Raw genomic sequence first — 14685 nt, forward strand, 5'->3', positions numbered from 1 at the left:
CCACAGAAAGCCCCAAACATAGTTGGGACACTACAAGATATTCAGCATACTATGATATACTGCTAATTCATATTCATCAAATCCCCAAAAAGTGTATTCCCATCTGCAAGAAACTAACTCCTTGAGGGTTAAGCACTATTCAAGGTAGGAAGATGAGCCATCCTATAAAGGAAGTCTGTAATCAGCAATCAATACAAAAAAGGAAGATATCATCATGTTGGAAAGCAGTGTGAAAGGAAACATGGAACCATTTCCTCCTAAAACCACACACTCACCATGCTATTTATTCCCAGCTGCTAAGAGTCACATTATCAGTCACATTATAAGGTGAGATCAACCCTTACTGTTTCCCCTGGAACTCATGTGAAAACTTGATAGAAAATAAACTAAAAGCAAAGATATTGTCAGAGAGTTTCCAAAGGTGCATCTACATTTTGGTGGTTTTTTTCCTGAGCAGTACTCATGCCATAGACAACAGAAACCTATGCAAGCAAGGTAAGGTCACATTACCAATTATTTCTGTGAGTGGTGCCAGTGAATTGAGCAGGAAATGCACTGAGAACTGGCAAGAGGAAAGGCCATCTTCCTGTTTAATAAGAACTCTGACTGACACAAGCACTTCATTCAAGAGCCTCATGGCTGCAGAGATTAAAATGCCCCAGAGACGGAAGGACACTGAATAATTTAGGGTTTGGCAAATCCACCTCCTGAACGTTGTTGGTTGCCAAGAAAATTCACTCTGACTCACATGTAGCCATATGTATTGTTCCACGAAAGGATATGAATATGTGCAACATCGGCGGCCCATAAAAGCAGTTAAAAAAATCCAGCAGTTTTAACAGATTTCTATCTGGTCTGAAGAACAGTTCTGGTCTGCAGACCTCCTTAGGCTTGCTGAATGGCACTTGTCCAAAGCGACCGGGCGGGTGGCCTGCCTGGGAAAAAGAGAGCAAAAGGACGGAAGCGGAGGTGACCTGGTAATGTGTCAGCAAGGAGTGGCAGGCCTGAAAAAGACTGTATGGAGCCAACATGGGATAGAGGCATATAATCAAAGGCTACTTTGCTACAACAGTTCTGCCCTGCAGAGCTTTTTTTTTTTTTTAATCCTGTGCAGCAGGAACCCTGAGGGAACCCTGAGGGAACATCCCAAGACTGATGCTTGGTGATGGACAGTGCTGTTGACACAACTGTCAGGTTATTTCATCACAAAACTTGGCCCCTTAATTGCTAAATTTAGTTCTGAATTATTTCAGAGAATGGCTGACTCTGAAGAGCTGCATGCTTGTCGAAAAGATTTACAAAGGGAACAAAACCAAGCATAGTAGTTTGGGTGTTCAGACTCTCCTCTGTTAAAAACACTTTTGGCTTTGCACATCTCTAAGATCTTCTGTCTTGGACAGCAGCATGTTCTTCACATAGTCACTAGTCAAACTGCACAGCATGTCTACGTGGTAACTGAGGTTTATAGTTCTCTAAATGGATATGTCAGTGAGAAACTGAAAAATGCTGACTCATCTAAAGCAGCAAAACAAGATAATAGCAAACAATTCAGATCTAGATGATAACATTTTTCTACTTTGCTTGATGTTACTCTTCTAGGTTAACTAGCAGAACTCTTCAACTCTGTTTCCAAAAATAAATCTCTTCATTCCATACATGTGGCATCTTCCCATTTTACACTGACCAGGTTTCTTGCCATTAAAAAAGTGCTACACTTCAAAAACTTGTCTGCATGCCACAAGTTTCTATCTTCACTAGTTTCATGCTTTTAACAAAATTTTAAAATCCCATCCAATGAGGATATATCCCTTGTATCTGATAACTTATCACTTCCCTAGGGTCTAGGTTCCAGCTGCTGATGTTTGCCATCATAAGGACTCAAGCATGCAAACAGTATTTGAAAGGGAGAAGAGATGAATGGACAAGACACAACATAAGCAGCCAAGATACACCAATATAAAGTAGGGATAAAAGAGGTATCTACATCCCTTCAAAAGCTGGAGCAGAGAAAAGATTTAAGAGCCCTTTTTCTTACTGGCATGGGCACCAAGGCAGGATTGCCCAGATCTGGAGCCCAGAAACACTGCTGTTCTTTGTAAGTAAAGGACCTCAGTCTAATTTTTTGCTGAGAAATCACTATTTGTTTTAATGTCCCCACAAACTATTTGGCAGCGGCACAAAGGTTTCTTCAGACAGCTGTGGGATATTACTGAACACTTCATGCTCCCAGCTATGCAGTAATTCCTTAACCACTGTATAATTAAGGGCTTTGTTGAGGTTCAGTGACATATTTGCACACTTGAAGTGCTGCACCTTGTTTCATAGGTCAGATTGACATGCACCCAGAAAAAAGCCAAATTTCTAGCCAATAATTTATCTGCAAAGGTGGATTCTTTAAGAGCCCTTCATAGCTGGTGGAGGTGTAGTCCATTCCCAACCTGCTCCACTTGTCCTCCCCTTGGAACAAAATCATTCTCTGCATTTGCTTTTAGTCAACATTAAAGCCCCAGCGCTCAGAGAACTGACTTGGATTTCTCGAGGTTGGAGCAGCTAAACATTGAGCCTTTTGTTCTCAACATGCAGTGAAAGGAGAACAAAAATCCTGAGTGGGTGATTCTATCTTATTTGATCATAGTTTATAATTTCTTCCTTTGTTTCCTGTCATAGACTTCCCTGGGAAAGAAAAGAAGAAGCTTTCCCTGCCTGGCGTGTGATTTCCCTGCCCTTCTGCTGACTGGTGATAATATTACACTCTATGCAACGGGCAAGGGGGAAATGACCTGTCAGCACTCAAATAATAAAACTTGCAACTGCCACATTTCACTGCTGATGACTTACTTGTATTTGTCTCTTTAGAGCCTTTTTCACCCTGGAAAGTCCTAAAAAAAGAAAAGGTAAAATACATTGAGGAATTAAAGGCTGATTCTAACACGTTTTTTTCAGGCACGTGTTTCATGAAAATCTGCTGTAAAATCATGGGGATGACACATACAAATGAGTGCAGAGGAAAGCATTGTTCTTTTATTGTAAGTAAACTTAGTGAGTACACCACACTGAAGATGGGTGTGTGTCTCTAAAACAGGCATTCAGAGAGCTGATAAAAATTTTAAACAACTTAAGTGCCAAACACGAGTCACCTTCAGTTGCCTACCTTTTTGTTGTAAGTGCCATTTCATGTTTGATGTCCCAGAAATGTAAAGATATGAGAACTAATTGAGATGTTATAAATCCTCTGCATTTTTCCAGTTCAGCACTATCTGTTCCTTTCATGTACAGATATTTCATAAAACTTAAGGAATTTTGGCTAAAGCTTTGATATATGTAGACAGAAAGATAAAAAATTGTCTGAAAGGATTTTAGATGAGTTTTCCAAAAATCTCACCTATAGAAAAGAAAAAAAAAAAGAAAAAAGAAAAGGACCGTTTTGTAATTAAAGACCAGTATGTTAAACAAAATTCAAAAGGTGCTCTAATAGAGAAGTGGTATTCTGGGCAAGTATGGGCATTCCAACCTGCTAGGACAGTAGAAACTACACACTGACTTTTCTATGGTGACTAAAACCCCTTAAGGCTTAATGTAATTTAACCTGCTTTTCTTAAGGAAGCATGTTCAATGTAGGTTTTGGCAACATTTTGTTTTTCACACATGATGAAATAACCAGCAAAACATCCTGCCCTTTCTCACACAGATGAAATAAACTGTATTATTTTCCATGAGAGTTTTTCTACTCAGTAGAAGACTAAAAAAAGGAAGAGCAGTCTAATCTCTGTTGAAAACATGATGTTTGGTAGAATATTGATTTTTATGGGAACTGAAATGAGTGGGATTTTGCATATCCATTGTACCTGCAGTGTGGGGTATTTTTCATAACCATAAGTGCTCCCACAGACTAGGGTGACTTGAAGACTTCAGTCACACTACTCCATGTCTTTCTGGCCTGTAAAGGAGGTTGGCTAAGAAAGACACAGGGCTGAAGCTCATAGCATTCCCAGACAACACTTCTGATTCTCTCATGGATACTCTGCGAGACATCAGACAACCTGCTGCAATATCTAACTCTGGATTTGGTTTATGCGTCACCTTTCCATTTATAGAAGAGGGACTTTTTAGAATAGAAAGTCTCCAGGGCAGGGAAGGTGATTTAGCAAGTAGTTGTAAATTCCCTGGCAGGTTGGAGCCCTGATATCAGCCCTGCCCTCCAGGCAAAACCTTAAAGGTAGGGCAAGAGATAATAATAGACTTTGCTGCAGCTTCCTTGTGAAGCATCTGGGTGCTATCAGCGATCACTCTCTGACTCCCTTCTCTGTTTGATGGCTACTGCATTCCTTGCAAAGTGCTAAGAGTTAAATCTAATGGTGGTAGTTTCACATTCTCACACGAGAAAAAGTAAAAAATTTCAGTTGTCAAAGGCCTCACACATCTCCAGTGGAACAGTGTTACAGGTTTGTCTCAAATTAGTGTTTTAAGGTCATTTAAATCCTCTAGATGCATAACTATTTACAATAAGTAATTTCTTCTGGGTCCTTGTACCAACAAAAAAGCACAGCTCAGTTCCAAACAAGTTGTTTGGAAGTGGTCAGGCAGAATGCAGCTGGAAGAACAGTGATGCCTGGGACTATAGGTTGAAAACACCTTTGAAACATGGTTGTAATCAGAACAAAGAGGCTCGGGGACTGTTATTCAAATAACAAGATCTGAAGAGATCTGAAAGAAAAGACCATGTATATGACTACTTCTGAATAATTTGTTCTAAAATATGTATTTCTATCATATGGAAGAATGTAATTTTATCTTCTATGTCTATAATATTGCTTCTTCTAAATCCAGAAGGGCTAGGTAGAGTGATTCCAGTGTAAGATGGTGCATATAAAATCTACTGGTGTTCTAGCTTAAAATAAATGTGTAACAGTATTTTAAATTACCTGTATATAACATCAGTGTTCACATTTTCTGCCATCCACCTTCAAAACAGACATGGCATATCCTCTGAAGTGCAAGGAATCACAAACTGCTGAGTATATAATGATCTCAACATGAATGTGCTTGTAGCAGCAAAACCAGTTTCTACAGGGAGACGGAGATTCTGTGGGTGCTGCCATTGAATATTTTAATTTTCATGCAATTGCTAACTTGGGAGTCTCCCCACCCTCTGGTTGCTTGCTGAAAACAGATGTCACATGATACTCAAGGCACTTAGTTGATTTTTTAAGTTCTATTTCAAGATCTCTCCCCTAGTTCAAGTCTGGGCCGAAAGGTAATGAAAACCCATATCTTTTCAGATTTAGGAAATTAGTCTGCTTTATCTTCCACTATGGAAGCTGCTTTCTGTGTGACTTCTTCACACATCTCTGTGTTTAGGTTCTAGAAATATGAGGCATAATTTAATTCCTATTCTGTTTTGGTGACAGTACCACTTGCAAGCTGTGATGGTCATGCCTTTTCTGGAGTCACTGAAAGAGCAAGGCTTGTTATGTGAGTCTTCACTGATGGTGGTACTGTATCCACACACATGCTTGTGTTTGGATTTCTTCCCTTAAGCCTTGGAAGTGCTAATGGGAAGCTAAAGTGGTGTGCCTTAGCCAAGAGTATAAACTACAAAGATTTTGCATTCTAAGTAAGAAAGAAGAAGTAAAGAAAGCAGTGGGTGAAAGGAAGCACTGGTAGCCCAATTTGATAGATGACAGTCAATTTGAGGAGACATAAAGTTTTAAGAGGTACATATGCATGGCAAGACCTTCAGACGTAGGTAAACTATTTAAATTCTTGAACTATTACTGAATAAGTTTCCTGTGGGTAGAGTCAAGTTCCAAGACACAGTCCCTCTACATCCCTAACTGGAAGTCAGGTCTGAGGCAGGTTAAAATCAGAACACATCTCTTGTACCTGTGACAACAGAAGCTTAATACAGTAACTGGCTTTGGAGACTGCTATTTGGTGCTGAGACTGGCTTGTTCTGTACAGCAAATACTCCAGCTGGTTAATTCTCTCCAGTTGCACTTAGCCACATCTTTTGCAGGACACACCATTCTCTTCCTGGAGAAGACCCAGTATCTTCCCTCTGAAAGCTTTAGCAAGCTACAGTTTTGTTATTAGAAAACATCTGGGCCTGTGTGTATTACAGCATTGTTGCTATAGGGTAGCTAGTCAAATCAATACACAGTCAAAAGGAAATCAGCAAAAGTATTTTTTGACTGTTTTTATGTATATTGAGTTCAGGTATGAATCTTTCCAGTTTCAAAGATGGAAATTCCCAGGCACTCTGCAATCCTTTGAAACTCTCAGCTTTCAACTCTTTGTCTTATTAATTCTTTTGTCTTATCATTTTTTCTTGCCTCCCTATGTCCTATAGGTACTGGGTATTAGCTCCAGCCACAGCTCTACGACTGTGGGTCAGTCTGATTGCCTTGACACCTTGCAAGTAGTCAGTGGGAGAGCCTGTCTGCCTCTTTGCAGCAGGTTCTGCTACCTCTGTACCACACCACCCATGAGTTCTGTTTCCCAGGGTGGCACCAACTCACTTGTCTTATATTTAGCTACTACCAGTCTCATGATGTTTCAGAATATCCTCAGGTGATTTTACTAACTCCTCTGTCAAACCTATGAGTCAAGCCAGACAGCTCCTACTGTCTCACATATTTAACAGGGTTAGTCCTCAACAGTCTTTTTCAGTCAGAAAACCCTGTGTATTAGATGAGACAATGGCATGTAACTTAACCCATCAGCTCACGAGCTTTTCTCAACCAAACAGCCAATAAGCCTCCAACAACCAAGGGAGAGAAATAAATGTTCCCACACAAAGTTGCAATACTGTACACTGCAAAGAGAAAGTGGATTATGAGGCCTCTCCTTTAGCAAGATCTCAGGACACAGGACAGACAGCCAAAAATTGAGAACTACTTTCTTATAGCTGGAGTGCCTTCCAGAGACAGCCAGAGCTGGAAGAAGAGCTACAATCCCAACGTGTTGTCAAGATGTATCAGGAGAGACTGTGAGATTTCTGTCTAGTTTCCATTATGTTGCCACTGTCTTCTCTCGCCACAACTCTGTAATCTCAGTTCTCATCACAGAGATATGGGTAAAGATAGTGAGCAACTTATCATGAAAGTGCTGGCTTGCATGTTGCCAGGGTCAAATATGCGCTTGGCTGAGCAATGTGGGCATCTAAGAGAGATCTGCTAAAAGGCAGCTGTGGCTGGGAAAGAGTTAACATTCAGCAGGAAACAAACCCCTGAGAAGTAGGTGTAAAACTAAGATATGACATAGAAATATAGGAGGGTGAATTTCCTCTCTCCTGGATGTGAATCCCAGCTCATTTGTTGTTTTCCCTTCAGCCATACCTTGTCTATTTGCCTGATCCTTCCACACAGCCATGAAGGAGGTGGGGGCTCATGAAAGGCAGGGTAAACGAGGTACTGGAGAAGTGTAGTGAAGTGTCTGTAGAGCAAGACAGAGGATAAGACCATTTCCCTCTTTGATGGCTAATCCCACTTGCTACCCCTCTCACTCCATGTACTCCTTAGGGAGCTGGCTATATCCAGAATTGCATGAGCAGCTTTCTGAAAACCACTGTCCTGTTTCTTGTATGCATCACCAAACTCTGCTTTCATCACAGCCCACTTTCTTTGAAAGAGCTCTCAGTCCCTCCACCCCTCAGTGGAGACAATGATCTGCACTTTCCTCTGCTCATGCTCTCAGGATGTCTTCAGATTCCCAAATTTCTTCAGCTCCCACATAGAGCCTCTGAGGAGTCCTTCCTGGAAGTTCACACTGCTTATATGTTAACTCCTCTCACCTGGGTGCAAGGTATGTCTGCATTAATATGTGCTCATTAGTTTATTATTTGCTTTCCAGTTTCACCCATAGTCTTCAAAATTGGTCCTGAAAGATCTGGCATCTCCATTCCCTGTCTACCTTCATGGGGACTTCGACCTGTGATGCTCAAAAATGCAAAAACCCCTTATAAGACCCAGGCATGCTTTCACAATCATTCTGCCTGCCTGGAGGGGGTGTTAGGAAACATCTCAACTACAACACCCAAAGTGCCCTGTAAGAGAAAACAACTCCCCAGCTTTCTTAAATTAGGTCTACTAAAGCTGTAAAAGGGAAAAAGCTCAACAGGAAAGGTAGATGTGACCAGTTCCTTCCTTAGGCAGTTTCAATGACTTCAGTTCTGCCACTCTGAGCCAGCAAGGGCAATGGGGAAGGGAATTCAGGGGAAGTAAAGTGGGGCAATGAGCTGCACAATACAAGCACAACTTAAATGTTGCAGAACAAGACACAGGCCCAGGCAAGTCAGAGCATCACTCAGGCCTATGAACAGCAATTGGGTGTTGCCAAAGTCCAAAAGCAGCTGCAGGCAGGTCTGTAGTGGTCACAGAATGGCAACTCAAATTTCTTAATGGCAAAGAAGATGGTATTGAATTAATGAGTCTGAAATATTGTGAGAAAAAAATCAAGTATCCAGGACACTTTCAGAAAAGGAGTACACAGTTGCTACAACACTGGAAAGGTCTTTAGAACAGAGTGGTAATCATTGAAAACTTCACACAGCATCTTGGGTTAAAGGAGAATATGGATTTTAGCTAAAAAAAGAAAAACCTACAATAACCATTTGCCAAATACTTGTGGACTGCATTTTAAGACTTACTTATATGAAGGCTCCACTGGACACCTTTGGACAAAGCTGATGTCTCTGGTAGTGCTAGCAACATGTTAACAGATATTAAGATATTTCAGAAAAATATCTACGTCAGCTCTAGTTATGTTGGCATTCCCTTGCAAACTCCTAAAAGGCAGACAGAGACAATTACATTATTTTCCCCAAGAAATGTGGTTTGTTTTTTTCTCTGACTGTACAGGAGCTAGCTCACTACCAGGCACTTGCACACACAGAGTCCTGTGTCTCTGAATTGACTGTCTATTAAATAATTTCTAAATCATAATTTATATCTTATACTATTACAGAGCTCTCCAAAGCCATATTATCAATTGTCCATTGTCTGACATTTATGGGACAACTGATGTGTATGCATGAGTTACTTGGTACAGCCGAGTGCCCTCTAGCTTGTTAGCATCTTTCATCAGACCTCTGGAATCAGAATACCTGATTTCAATTTTGTTTCCTTGTTTAAAGGGCACAGAAAAATGAAAAGGGCTTCAGTAGTATCAAAAGTGTTTCTTAACCACCTGGTGATGACCACCAGCAGTCCCGCTGATAACTCAGAATCAGAGTTCCACTTTGTTTCAAGGGACCTGTACTTTACTGAATCAAAACATAGACCCAAAGACTGAGACTTTGACCTTAGTTTGACATACTCAGTGCACCTGTAAAGGAAATAAATTTCCTTCAGATTTGCAAACCCAGAAGTAAGCACTCTGCATAGCTATTTGCTTAACTAATCCAGCCAAAGGAAAAATTTGCCTGAAGGAACATGTCAGCAGTTTGCTGAACAAAGGCTGCTTATGTTCCAGATGAATTTCCAGCCTTTTTCTGATTAAATCCCTGACAAATACTTCACAGACTAACTTCAGTTTGTGAAACAGGTTCTGACTATGATGGTTCATCATTATTTCAATTGTTAGATTCCCAGCTCTATGTAGGAGCTGAGAACATTCAGTACGTAATTGGACTTTCCTTTTCCACAAGTTTTGTGTTTATTTGACCACAAAATATTCGTTAAAGGTCACTTTCATAACCACGATGAAAAAATCCTTGAATCTCATATAACTCAGGCTTACATGACAATGTTGTGGCCAAAATCATAATGGTGATTTGCTATTTTTGTTGCCACATGACAGATGCCAATCCAGCTGCTCTGTTCTCCCTTCCCTCCCCCAGTGCCACCAGAAGGAGATGAGAAATACAGAGGAGCTGAATATTGTAGGAAAAAAATCTGCTGTGAGCCAGATACTTTGGTCCCCCAAGTTTGCAGAGCACTGTGTGAGTGAGAGGTATCCAGATGCTGCCTTTGTATGAGCAGAACACAGCTGAAAAAGCAGCTCTGACCTCTCGTGCACTGGAATCATTCCTTTCTGTATATAAAAAGAAACAGCAAATGAGTCAGAAACGGGGAGAGAGAATATGGGAAAAGAGCGGTCATATTTCAGACCAGGAAAAGGATGGGGATGGAACACAGTTCTGTAGACCCAAGCAGTTAGTCCAGCTGTCCCTGTCACTGCCACCACAGCAGCACAAGCTGAAATGGTTTCCTGCAGCACACAGCTAAAAGCCAGAAAAGCACCCTGAGAGCATCGGAGTGAACAGTAGAATTACACCCCGAAGTTCCTGCGAAAAGGAGCAAATCCTTAATCACTGCTTGTCAGTTATCCCAGCCTGCCTCACCCTTCCTTACTTAATGTTGCCTCAGAATTCTGGTAAGGAAATAAAAAAAAAAATATTCCTGTACTAACTACAAGTATCGTAGCACACCCAAATCTCAAGTATATATATATCTTTTGCATTTGATTCTGTATATAATAAAATGTATTTGTATTTGTAAATGTTAAAATCTGGTTTTACTCACTCCTGAAGTTTGAAATGAAATATTTGTTTAAGTGTTTATTGGAGGGTTTTTGTCATACATTCACACTGGCAAATGCTGAGCTGAGAACATTGGTTTGCCATCATCCGTATGGTCACAAAGTGCTGAGTTTTGCACAAAATAACTTTTTGCTTCAAAGTTTCTCAGATCTGAGTTGTTTGCACAGGTTTGCTATTCTAGGGTTGCTCACAAGTGCTGAACTATAGAAATGTTTGTTATTACATTAAAGACTCCAAGTGCCAGAAGGTTACTTGGGGGGGTTTTGTTGGTTTTGGTTGGTTTGTTGTTGGGGTTTTTTAGGTATCAGTTGTACTGAAAAAAATCCAACAATTAACCAAACCCTCAAACCTGCATTAAAGCTAATGCCTTAATTAATCATCTGTTTCATTTCCCCACTTCCTTGTGGCAAGCATAAAAATTGTAAAACCAAGTTATGCCATTTCCATCTAAACTGTTAGGCATGATAAAAGAGTGGAATTACAACCACTATATGTTAAGTCTTCAATGAACAATTTTTTAAACTATCTACAATTAACTACATAAAAATCTTAGAAGTGATAGTATTCATAAATATATATATAAATAAATCTTAGAAGTGATAGTATTCTTTTTCTGATGAAAAAATATATCTCAGTTGTGTCTCAACTGCAGGTGTATTCCACTCCCATTTGCACCGTGTAAACAAAGTAGCTTCATTTAATTAAATCCTGTGGTATCCTGAAGACCATACTTTGCCAGTCAATTAAAAGAGCTGAAAATTATAGATCAGATGCAAGCGAGTATCATATTACTTTATGGAAAGGCTCTCATCCTGATAAAAGGGAAGATCCAGCACCCTTTATGCACTGTTAGGCATGTCAACAAGCACAGTCTTTGCCTTCCTCATTTTTAACATCCTCCAAATAAAATGAGAATCAGAACAGGAATATACAGATGAGAAGCTTCATTTTGGATCTTTTGAACATAAGAGATACTAAGAGGCAAGAGTTTTTACAGAACTGTGTGCTCTGGCCCTAAGGCATTTCAGTGCAACTTGGGCATTTAAGTCCCCAAGTACATATTAAAATATCACATTTAAATAAGAAAAAAGCAGGCTAAGAATGACTTACCTCAAGGGTAATTACATAAAGCAGTACAGTTAGAACTGACATAAAAGAAGTAGAGTGCTTCTATGGCAAAGTTCTTGGAATTCCTCTATAAAATTTCAAAATATTTTGAAAAAGAGGATTCAAAAGTATTGCTTCTTAATGGACAGATACATGCCTGTGGAGAAGCCCTGCCTTATACATGGACATGAGCTCTCAAAGGGATATTTTAGAATTCTGAATGCTGAGTTGGTCCCTTCTAATATAAGCAAAGGCTATGGTCCTATCTCATAGCAAAGCTTGTCTTAGAATATAGAATTTTATTCTTTTCTTTAGTAGTATTTAATAACTTTGCATTACTCAAAACTCCAAGAACTGAGGCTTTTCCAAATAAAGATGATGTAGTACTAACACCGTCAACAAGAAATTGCTGTCTCTATGCTGTTTTCAATTACTGTACAGTTGGAATTAATTATTATGACATCTGGTTGGTCCAATCTGTGAGATTCACTGAGTTCACTGTCTGGCAATTTGGTGGTCAAGCTCAGAGCAGCCAGCCTGTGAATGGGCACCACACCATAACATTCACCCTTTGACTGGTTTTGCAGCTAAGCTCTTTCTTTGCCACTGTCTCTTTTCAGTAATCCTCTTCCTACTGGTCTCATCTCTTTTCATGGGCTGTGCAGCTTCTGGGACATTGCTGTTCAGTGCATACATTCTCACTATATGTTTCCACATTGCTCTTTTTCATTTAACATTTTCATGGAATGATGCTTGAAATATTGTGGTCTTTCTGCAGCGTTTGTGAAACACATTTCACCCAATTCCTAGTGGGAAGTGAGCCTGGATATAAGTAAACAGAATGTAACCAACCCTTCTATCAATCTCATAGTTTACATCAAACTTCTACCAACTCCAAACATATGTCTGCAGCTGACAAAGTGTTTGTCCATCATTTTAGAAATATTTACAAGAGGAAGTGATGGGTCAGGGAGAAAGCGATCTGCAGATAAAGACAGTTGATGGTTGACATTTAGATAGTTGACCTGGGACAGTCCCTCCCTCACTGCATGGTAACACTAAGAAAAGCTCAGGAGAAGAACAGCTGGTTGAACTGCAACTGCACAACCTGCCTGACAGCCCCCTCTGGCTGTGTTCATAACTGTGCTTAACTTTGAAAGCATAAGATAACACTAGCTACTGTTGCTGATAGAGCACTGGTCATTATGCTCAGGACTGCAAAGATTCTGTTACTGCTGGTGGGACTCTCTGCTTTTAAGTTCATATGGCATCTCATGTAACTTCAGCCTGTGGGGCAACTTGTGAGGACAGGATGTGTGTTCTTACCAGTACCCGCCATGCAGGGCCATGTCCCTCCCTTTGGTGCAGTGAAGCCAACAGTCAGAGTGTACCCTCTCCTTGTGGCAGAGGGAAATCTGACCCCATTGTTACAATCCCGTGCACCACAACTAGGTCAGTGACTCATATTGTGACTCACTGTGGTGCCTGGTGACTATAAGCACTCCAGTGGATGCCTGTTCTTGAAAAACATTGCTGCAGAGGCCAGCACTTCACAAAACATAGTTATATGAAGTTGGTAGTATTGAACTTTAAATGCAATGTACAAAAAAATACCCCAAATCCATAGAAAAGCAGATTCATTCCTCTCAGCTCATTCTTTGGCTCTACTGACCAATGCCCTAGAGAGAAAGACAAGACACTAGTTCAAATCTGCAATCTTCAGTTGGCAAGGGTTTGCATCCTTACTTTATCATGACATGGCATTACCCTGCTGTAATATAGTGTATCATATATTGCATCAAGCAGGACCCTGATAATGACCACAGGAAGCAAAATTCTCACCTCAAAGGCTTTAAAGAAAGATTTTGCTTAAATTACTGACATTTTCAAAATACAATATTTTGTGGGTCCTATGATTCCCTATCTGAAGCCATGCTTCACACCTTTTTCCAATGATCAGGAAGGTAAACAAATAGAACTGAGATGTTCCACTGCTTCGAAACACCAAGGAACTTTGAAGCAATAAGGCAACCGTAGAAAGTCTTGCCATGAAGTTATGAAATTTGGCAATACTGACAAACTGGAGGGTGACTTGCTGCTCCCTTATAATTAGCTCATAGGAGCGTCCAGCCAGGCGAGGAGGCCGAGTTACTGCACAGACTCCTTTGGGTCCACTTTGTGACATGGTGTCTGTGTAACAACTCAAATGTTTCCATGATTTTATTAAACATGATGACCCAGCATGAAGTCAGAATTCCTGGGTTTTTTGCTTTCTTTATCGCAATTTGGAGGTGGGTGTGCAACATTGCTGGGCAGGTAATTTTAGGAATTCTCCAAATTCTGTATATTCAGCCTCAGGAGAAAGGAGTGGCTTGCATAACTTGATTGTGACTCCTTTACCTGGTTTGGGATCAGCACCTCTGACTTTCCTATGCAAGTAAGAACTGTGACGTGTTCAGAAGTAAAGACCAAATAAAGGCATTCTGAGCAATGTGGTGAAGTTCTGATCCGCCAGCTGCAGTCCTGACAGCTGCCCTCAAACTCTGCTAGTCAAATCCTTGGACTTTCAAACTTGTGACAGACACATCACTTCCCCTGCAGACCACTTCCACTTATTAACAACAGGAAATGGTGTCTGAGAGAGACACGTGATTTGCCTGGAGCGCCAGCTTGGGTAGCCTGTAGGAAGGAACACTTCCTCTTCACATCAGAGCTCTTCAATACCGTGCTCTGCCATGCTAGTTGTTCTCTGTTTTGACCACTGTACCTCCTTCCCACTGCAAATAAGCAGCACTGAGACAGGTCCATCGTTGTAACTTTCACTTGAGAAACAAAAAACCAAAGCCCTCCAAACCATTAAAATGCAACATATATATCTGTATCTCCTTTGGAGCTACACTGAACTTGCTGGTATTTGTCAGTAACAGGTTCTTTATTAGTGTGCCCTCCACTCCACTGTCACCAAGGGGCTATGGCAACATTAACCCATCTCTGCAGCAGGGCTGTTGCAATGTCTGCATAACGTGAATTCCTCTCAG

At 40.6% G+C, this 14685-nt stretch overlaps 1 long non-coding RNA gene across 1 annotated transcript in view; it reads right to left on the reverse strand.

Moving 5' to 3' along the window:
* Positions 1 to 805: 805 nt before the first annotated feature.
* The window catches only part of LOC127477131 (uncharacterized), a 47601-nt gene continuing 33721 nt past the window's right edge, over positions 806 to 14685 (reverse strand). The window contains exons 2-3 of the long non-coding RNA XR_007906864.1: positions 2839 to 2879; positions 806 to 935 (exon numbers count right to left, since the gene is read on the reverse strand). This is a non-coding gene — a long non-coding RNA (uncharacterized LOC127477131). The remainder of the gene's footprint in view (positions 936 to 2838; positions 2880 to 14685) is intronic.

Source organism: Manacus candei, unplaced genomic scaffold (genome assembly GCF_025592945.1).
Source record: "Manacus candei isolate 608988 ecotype Guabito, Panama unplaced genomic scaffold, ASM2559294v1 h1tg000050l, whole genome shotgun sequence".
NCBI lineage: Eukaryota > Metazoa > Chordata > Aves > Passeriformes > Pipridae > Manacus > Manacus candei.